At 41.7% G+C, this 7,955-nt stretch overlaps 1 long non-coding RNA gene across 1 annotated transcript; it reads right to left on the reverse strand.

Annotated features, from left to right (window-relative positions):
• Nucleotides 1–2,773: 2,773 nt before the first annotated feature.
• Nucleotides 2,774–5,995, reverse strand: LOC111833585 (uncharacterized). The gene is made up of 3 exons (XR_002835793.2): nucleotides 5,484–5,995; nucleotides 4,302–4,442; nucleotides 2,774–2,904 (listed from the first exon to the last, which is right to left on the reverse strand). It is a non-coding gene; the product is annotated as an uncharacterized lncRNA (long non-coding RNA).
• Between the last annotated feature and the right edge of the window lie 1,960 nt (nucleotides 5,996–7,955).

Here is a 7,955-nt window from a genome sequence, read left to right on the forward strand (position 1 = left end):
CTACGCAGACTCCAGACACAGATGAGTTTTGAACCCCCAGCCCTGGATATTTGAGCCAGCAGTGCTGCCTGTGAGACCACCTACCTTCATAATTCATTAACACAGATACAGTGGACAACAGCATACGAGGTATTAATTATGCAGTCATTACCACCAAACCCCTGTTTCACTCACACACACATACACAAAATTGTGGTACACTGTGAGTTCCCATTTCCTGTTCCATGGAAATTTACCACAATTTCTACTGCAGAATTGCTTCATTTGCCTGAAGTGAAAAGCCACAGCTATTTCTGTTATTGTGTGTGTGACATGGCATGAACACGTTCAGTCATAGTAATTCCTCACATGGCATGACAAGAAAACATATCCGATATAGTGACACTTGAACCTTGATGAAGATGAAGATTTGGCAGTTGCTGCTCAGTGCCAATAGCTCCAATTGTAGCAAGACTATTGGTTGCTGTATTATTTTTCCAGCACAATGCCCCCCCCCCCCAAAAAAAAGTGGACCTACATACACTGTACAGCTATTTCTTTACACCAGTGTTTCCTAATTCTGTCCTTGGGGACCCACAGCTGGTCCATGTTTTTGCTCCCTCCGAGCTCCCTGTCAGACAGTCCACATTTTTGCTCCCTCCCAGCTCCAAACATGGACTGTCTGTGGGTCCCCACAGACCAGAATGGGAAACACTGCTCCACACCAAATACAGGGAAAGGGCCACAGCTTGTTGTTCCAGTATACATGACAGAAGGGGTTAAAGGTAGCTTATTTCTGTGGAATGTTCTCTGAACCCACCCCCCTTCCTCTCTCTCTCTCTCTCTCGCTCTATAAGCTGAGGAATGACGCAGATGAGCAGATGACTCATCAGGTATCGGAGGACAAGACATTTTCACTGCATCGGGCATTGTGAATGCTCTTACGTCACTGACTCTAATGGAGTGTGCTGTTATTACGCCCATACTGTGGGGCTTTGTGAAAATTCAAGGCCACTCATTCTCACCCACCCTCTTTCCCATGTTAATCTGTTACTTAAGTCCCATCAGCCACATATTAAGGCAGGAGGGACCACTGTTCCTTAAATCAGTATTATAACATCTGTGACTGGGACATAGCATGAGATTTATGACCAACAGGAGATTGATTTGTGTTCCAATAGTGGTCTCAAAAGTGGTAGTGGATGAATGGATTTTTTTTTTCTCAATGCGAACAACCAAAATGATCGCCTGCAACAGAATAAATGTTACAATGTATCTTATGATGCAGGACAGAGTCCATTACAAAGTCAGGTCATGCTGCATTCCAAAGATTTCCATTGAAGTGGTATAGCCAAGCAGAAAACAGTCAGATTTTGAAGTGAATTTCCATTGTAGAGAAACTGGAACTTATTTTTGGTATGGTACAGCTGTCTTACAAGCATGTGAAATTACAGCAAGTGTGTTAAATTAGTGCAATCCTTCATGGCCTGATCAGCGTGAGTCACTGGTATATTGGGGAATGATAATCCTGGTTTTGCCATGTACTTCCTTACCTAATGCTTTAACACCATCCAAAGGGGTGATTTTCACTGAGCAGCTTCAGTTGAAAAGATGAGGCAAAGGCTTTTATACGCCATCACATCACATCTAGTTACATCTCATTTGAGATCAAAGTAGCAGGTTGGTAATTTATTGCTTTCCATTTTCTCTTGTCAGGAAAATTATACTCACTATATTATTTACTTCATATTTCCATGGTATTCACATTTACATGGTATTTTTTTTCTCCTTGAGTTAAAAGAACGCTAGCAAAAGAGATATCAAATCCAAAATGTTTTCATATAGCCAATCAAAAACAAAGGTCATTCTGGTTAATCTGACCTTATTAGTAAATTAGACACAGGTTCTGTTCTTATGTGAAAGTCATTGTTCAGTCGGTTGATGAAATAGTAAGACTTGTGATTTGACTTTCAGCAATGTGTCCTCCCCCCCCATAACAGTCTGAACTGAATGTTGTGTGAAAACAGTGCCCCCTGGCTGCTGGGAGGCCACCAGAGTAAGAGCCAGTAAACATTTCAATCAGGCAGGATGTCTGGGATCTGCAAGAGTTGCATTTCGGTCATTTGTCCTCATCCTGTTAGACCTGGCTATAGCTTTCGAAACAGTGAACCACCACACCCAGCCATCCACTCTGCAGAGAATAATATCAGATGGCTTGACTCATATCTAATCAGGTAGATCTTTCCAAGTGCTTGGTTGTCAAAATCATCTCAGGTAACTCCTGGTGTATCCGAGGTTCAGTCACTGGCCCCTTCCTCTTTTCCCAGTCCCCTTCCTATCTAGCCTGTACCATCTGGTCACACAGCTACTCCTACCACTATTACACAGATGACAGTTAAATTCACCTGACCATCTCTCCACAGGACACCACAGTCTCGCCTTAGATTTCTGTCTGTCTTGCTGGCATCACAGCCTGGATAAGCTGAACCTCTCACAGTCAAAGCTACTTGCTTCTTGATTCTCTCAATCCTACCATTCGTCACAAAATCACTGCACAGTGCGGAGCCTCGATGTCTCCTCAAGGTCATATGAGCAGCTGCTCGTTGCTGACCATATTGCAACTCTCTCCCCATCTCGTCGATTTACTTTGTATAACATCAAGAAGATCGGATCATATTTATCAGAATTTACATTTCAGTTTCTAGTCCAGACACATGTCATATCATAACCATATTACAATTTATAGTGAGGCTTTACTGAGAGGGAACAAAACCACTGAAGATGATTAAAAATGTAGCAGCACATCTGAAGTTTAATGGACTGAAATGTTTCATGTCATTCCGATCTTGTTTTTTTCTTCATTGCTCCCTGTCGCTGCTCACGTTGAGTTCACGTCCTTGGTCCTTGCTTTCAGAGGAACAGTACCTACGAACATGCAGTCACTCATCAGGTCTTACGCTCTTCGCTCAGCAAACCAATACTGCCTGAATTCTAGACATTTCTCATGTGTTCCTCAATGGTGGAGTGAACCATCCATCTATATTTGATCGGCAGAGTATTTTTCAACATTTTAGAAAAGTCTTAACATCTGTCTTTTCCGGGAACATGTCAACTGACTCATCTGACTACACTCTCAGGAAAAAGAGGGCAAAAAATGTGTCTCTTTGTCACAGGGGCTGTACCCTCAAGAGTCTGCCAAATGTACCCTTAGCTGTAGGTACCTTTAAAGCAGGGGTGGCCAATCTTACCCGCAAAGGGCCGGTGTGTATGCGGGTTTTCGCTGCAACTCCCTAATTAGATTACTAATTAGAGGACTGATTGGCTGAAGAGTCCTCACACCTGGGTTTGAACAGCTGACCTACAGGTTATCCCAAAAACCTGCATACACACCGGCCCTTTGCGGGTAAGATTGCCCACCCCTGCTTTTAAGGTACAGAAGTGGACAATGTACAATGGTACAGCCCCAGTGACAAGGTACACATTTGTACCCTTTTTCTGAGTGTGCGCTGACCTAATCTTTGCCTTCATTGACTCTCCCTTAGGTATAATATTTTTGCTACATTGGACGCTCCCATATCTGACACTTGTCTAGTAGGAAGCCAGTCATCATGAAATTCTGATAGCTTAGCCTGATGCTAGGTTCTACCATGTTCTGTATAGTCCTTGTTCCAATGCCAACATTCTCTTGTTGCTGGTCACTCGTTGCAAGCTCGGCCTGGAAGCACTTTATACCTCCTTGACAGCTGCTTTGAGAGCTGCATGCTTGTAATATATTATCTGCCTCGCTTTGCACATCACTTTGGAGAATAGCGTCGACTAAATAAATCAATGTAAACGTCTCTCTGGTATCAACTGTCTGACAGGGACCTCGGAGGGAGCAATAATGTGGACCGGCTCTGGGTCTCCAAGGACCGTATTAGGAAACACTGGTGTACCCCTTCCTATGCAGATCCTCAAAGACACCATCTGAGTACAGTCCACATTTCAGTGCAGCGTGACAATAGGGGGGACATGGCGTTCATTTTAATATTCTCTCCACTTTCAACGCTGGCTATGAAGTGCAATACGAAAGAATCTGCTAATGGTTTTGTAGTTAAGAAGCTAAAAGTCATGAACAGAAGAATCAGCCTTTATCCTTAAAGACAGATCAGCTCCACAAAACTCCTATGGTTTGAAATAGATGTATTTTTACTGCTAGAGTTCTCCACTGGGACATATACTATCAACTCTGGTATTTCATTATCACAGAGGTACTTATTCCCCCTTGATTACAGCTCTATTCCTCTCCTTCTTTCTCTGTTGTTCTCAGACAGGTGACTCACCATAGAGGTTTGTCCCAGCTGACTCTCCGTACGCAGACCGGCAGATGTGCCTTTGACTTTCTCCTCGTCACTGCTGGCACGTTCCAGTCCTATCGCCCCTAACGAGGGGCAGGAGCACGTCACGCTCGCCTGCTCTCACCGCTGGAGAAGCAGGAGCAAAGAACTTCATTTCAGAGAATGTAGCTTAATTTGGAGAACCGGTCCCCACCAGGCCAGCCTGAGCTCATGCCGGCTTGTAGATGACTCAGACCATTTATGTGACTGACAGATCCCTGTGGTCTTATTATAATCTGAGGTACAGATGCAGCAAAGTTTTTCAAATTGCAGTGAACTTTATTCAAGCTTGTATGTCACCCTCCACGACTGCAGAATCCAGGCATTCATCTGAGCTTCTGGACCAGATGCCCACAGAAGCAGATTCACGTCTCCGGGGCTCCCGATAGCCACAGTGAACCCTCATGCTGAAAACTGTTGTATTTTTCTTAACAGCAAATGGCAGATTTAACATCTCAACAATGATAAGGACATTGGCAGACACTGCAGAGACCATTTCCAGCTGATTATTTTTGACAAAAATTGGCATCTCGTCAGTACTTTCTTCTTTGTCTCTTTAAGAGCCTTTTTATATGAGGTATTCACGAGACAGAACACACAGATCAACACTACAAGTAAATAACTATCCTAGTTAAAAAGATGGTGTCGAGTTACGTGTTTTGAAGGCTAATAAAGGCCAGAAGAGTCACAGAAAAAGTCACAAGTCTGTTATAGTCTTCGGTAACAAGGTAGAAAATCGAAGTGCTGAGAACAGCCACTCCAATTACCCCGCATGTGTCCCTGATGTGTGATAATTACGGCGTGGCACCTCCAGGATTGTCTAATTGCTACCACATCACTGGCACTGCAAAGTTCAAATTAAGCTCAAATGCCTGGCGTGGCTCACCAGCCTCCTGTTTCATTTCCCCCACAAACGCACATCTTATGAGATTAATTTGGAGGACTTTTTTCCCCAAGAATCCCTCATTAAAATGATTTCATTAAATAGCAAATACGTCTTAACCAGCAACATAGTGCTACTACAATGGATCAATGCAACAGTTAGTAATTTGGCAAAAACCTTACAAATGACATGACGAGGTGACATGAGCACAGGTTTTACTGCCGTTTCTCTATGTTCGCTCTTACCCATATCGTTGTCGACCAGCTAAAGCTTCATCTGGAAGGTATGTGGTTCCCTCAGTGTGCAGGCAGAGGGCGATATAGAGGCTGATGAGATGGACTTGTAACCATAATGGCGCCAGTTCCTGGTCCAAGGCGTAGATCCTTTTGTACGTTACCTTGCAAAAGTATTAAAATATTCCCCTCTAAATTTTACTTATGCCATTTCAGTAATAAGCATTTATTATTGCTCAGGAGTATCTCCAATACGAGATGCTACCACTGCCATGCAGGAAGCTGGGCCGACTCTGCGAAGAACTTGCATTGGCCCTGCAGTAAAGATAAAACTTTAAAATGACATGCAATTTTTCATTTATAGATTCTGCAATCCACAACAGCTTTTATTCGATTGTATTTTTGCAGGTTAAGCCAGACGTTTTAGGTTAATCTTTAGGAGGCTAATCACTGGCAGATTTAGATACAGGCAACGTGGGTCGCCATCGCCATCTTGCCCGGGTTTGGCACCGGTCGCCCGCACGTGCGATTGGTGGTCTGTCACTCATTTGCATGTCACGTCAATAATATCATATTACCAAGTGGGTCAATTAACCTTGCTGAAGGCACCTTGATTCTAATGAGCTAGATAGGCTAGCGCCGCATGACTGATTATCACAAGAAGACAGTGCTTTTTATATTGAAGGAATTATATGTATATATAAACTGCAAAATATAAATATCAAAGGTAAAATTTAATTGTAATCTTGAGAAAATAATTTGTGTGTTCATTGGCATACGGTTAAAATAGAAATAAATCAATTATGTGAAGCACCTATTGAAGGAACACCGTTCATATGAAAACTGATTTCTAATTTAATGGTTTAACTCCTTACTATTATGACTGTTTTTAAAAGTTCTAATGCGAACGTTGCTGTAGCGTGTCCTGGTAAAAATATAAAAATTAAAAATTAAATATAGGTGTTTGTGACCTTGGGTGGGCTGTTATTGTTATAAGTTGTTGCTAGATACCGTTTGCGTTCCAGTTTGTTTGAAGTGGTTCAGAAACGATCTTGGATACTTGACAAAATTCTCTGGGCAACTGTTTTTCTTTAACTTATAACTGAATGAAGTATTGACTAATCTCTTGGAACATCTTTTAAATAAAATTCTGACTGTGTGAGACGGGATTCCCATATGCAGAGAAATATTGGGAGAAAACAAATTAAGCGAATGCCGTATATTTGGTAGATAGGAGGAAAGGTCCCAGAAGAAAGTCATACAAACTGAAACATACCCTAGTGCAGTGTTTCCCAACCCAGTCCTCGGGGAACGCCGGCAGTCCACGTTTTTGCTCTCTCCCAGCTCCCAGCCAATCGGGAACACCGAATACCTGGTACAGGTGCGCTGTCCGGGGTTCCCCGAGGACTGGGCTGGGAAACACTACCTTAGTGGACAAAATTGTGGGAACACTTGCAATTTTTAGAGATTGCAGAACTCTGATCAGCTATTGCTACAGTTACTTATTTCATCGTTCGATGCATGATATTTGTAACATTCTTTCATTGTTTATAAACATTACAGCCAATATCCCTGTAGTAATTTTTAAAGCGTAATGCCAAAAATGCTAGGCGTTTCCTCTATTTTGGTAGTGTAGGTTGCACATGAAAACAAAGCAACAAAGGAAGCACTATACACAAAGGAAAAACTATTTTAGTGAGACAAAGGGGGCAATGTAAGAGTCCTGGGACCAGCTCTTCCATCGTTTAAAAACACATTTAAAGCCTGAGCGATTCGGTGATTCGTTTAGTCTGTTCGGCACAGAAGCACCCATAGTAGCACTATATGTTGCTGGCTAAGACGTATTTGCTTAAACTACATATTTGAAGTATAATGCGATTAATGTTAAATATAATACAAAATGACACATGAAATGTGCATACGAAATATATATATAGTATTATCCGTTATCCTATAAAAATTGATAAAACTTTAATATATTACATAATAAAATTGATAATAAAAAATATTAAGGATCGCAGTACCGTTTTATTAAGCACAGACGAAATATAAACGATCTCAAAAGAATCGATTCACTGAAAAGAATCATAATTTCCATCTCTATCCCGGAGCAACACTCGCTACTCATGCAGTACAGGCGGAGCCTTAATTAAGTACCAGACTGCAAAATAATAATGTGAACACTACTAATGCGTTGTTAACCACTTTTTAATAATTACATCAAGCAGGCTTTTGATTAAAAAAATCCAAAATAAAACAATTCCAGACGAAACGTAACGTTCTGGATTAATGAGAGGAGGGTAACTTATAATGGGTCTCGTCGTTAGTCACTATTCTTCCCTTCAGTAAATTCCTTTTACTTAAATATTTCATATTTAACTCTGAATTAAGAGAGTATGCAGGGGAATTTAACTGGGTATTTTGACAAAGACGTTGGGTTAGACCTGAAGTGGGAGCAGGAAGGAAGCGAAAGATGGTGGCATG

The sequence above is a fragment of the Paramormyrops kingsleyae genome, chromosome 5 (assembly GCF_048594095.1).
Source record: "Paramormyrops kingsleyae isolate MSU_618 chromosome 5, PKINGS_0.4, whole genome shotgun sequence".
Taxonomy (NCBI): Eukaryota; Metazoa; Chordata; class Actinopteri; order Osteoglossiformes; family Mormyridae; genus Paramormyrops; species Paramormyrops kingsleyae.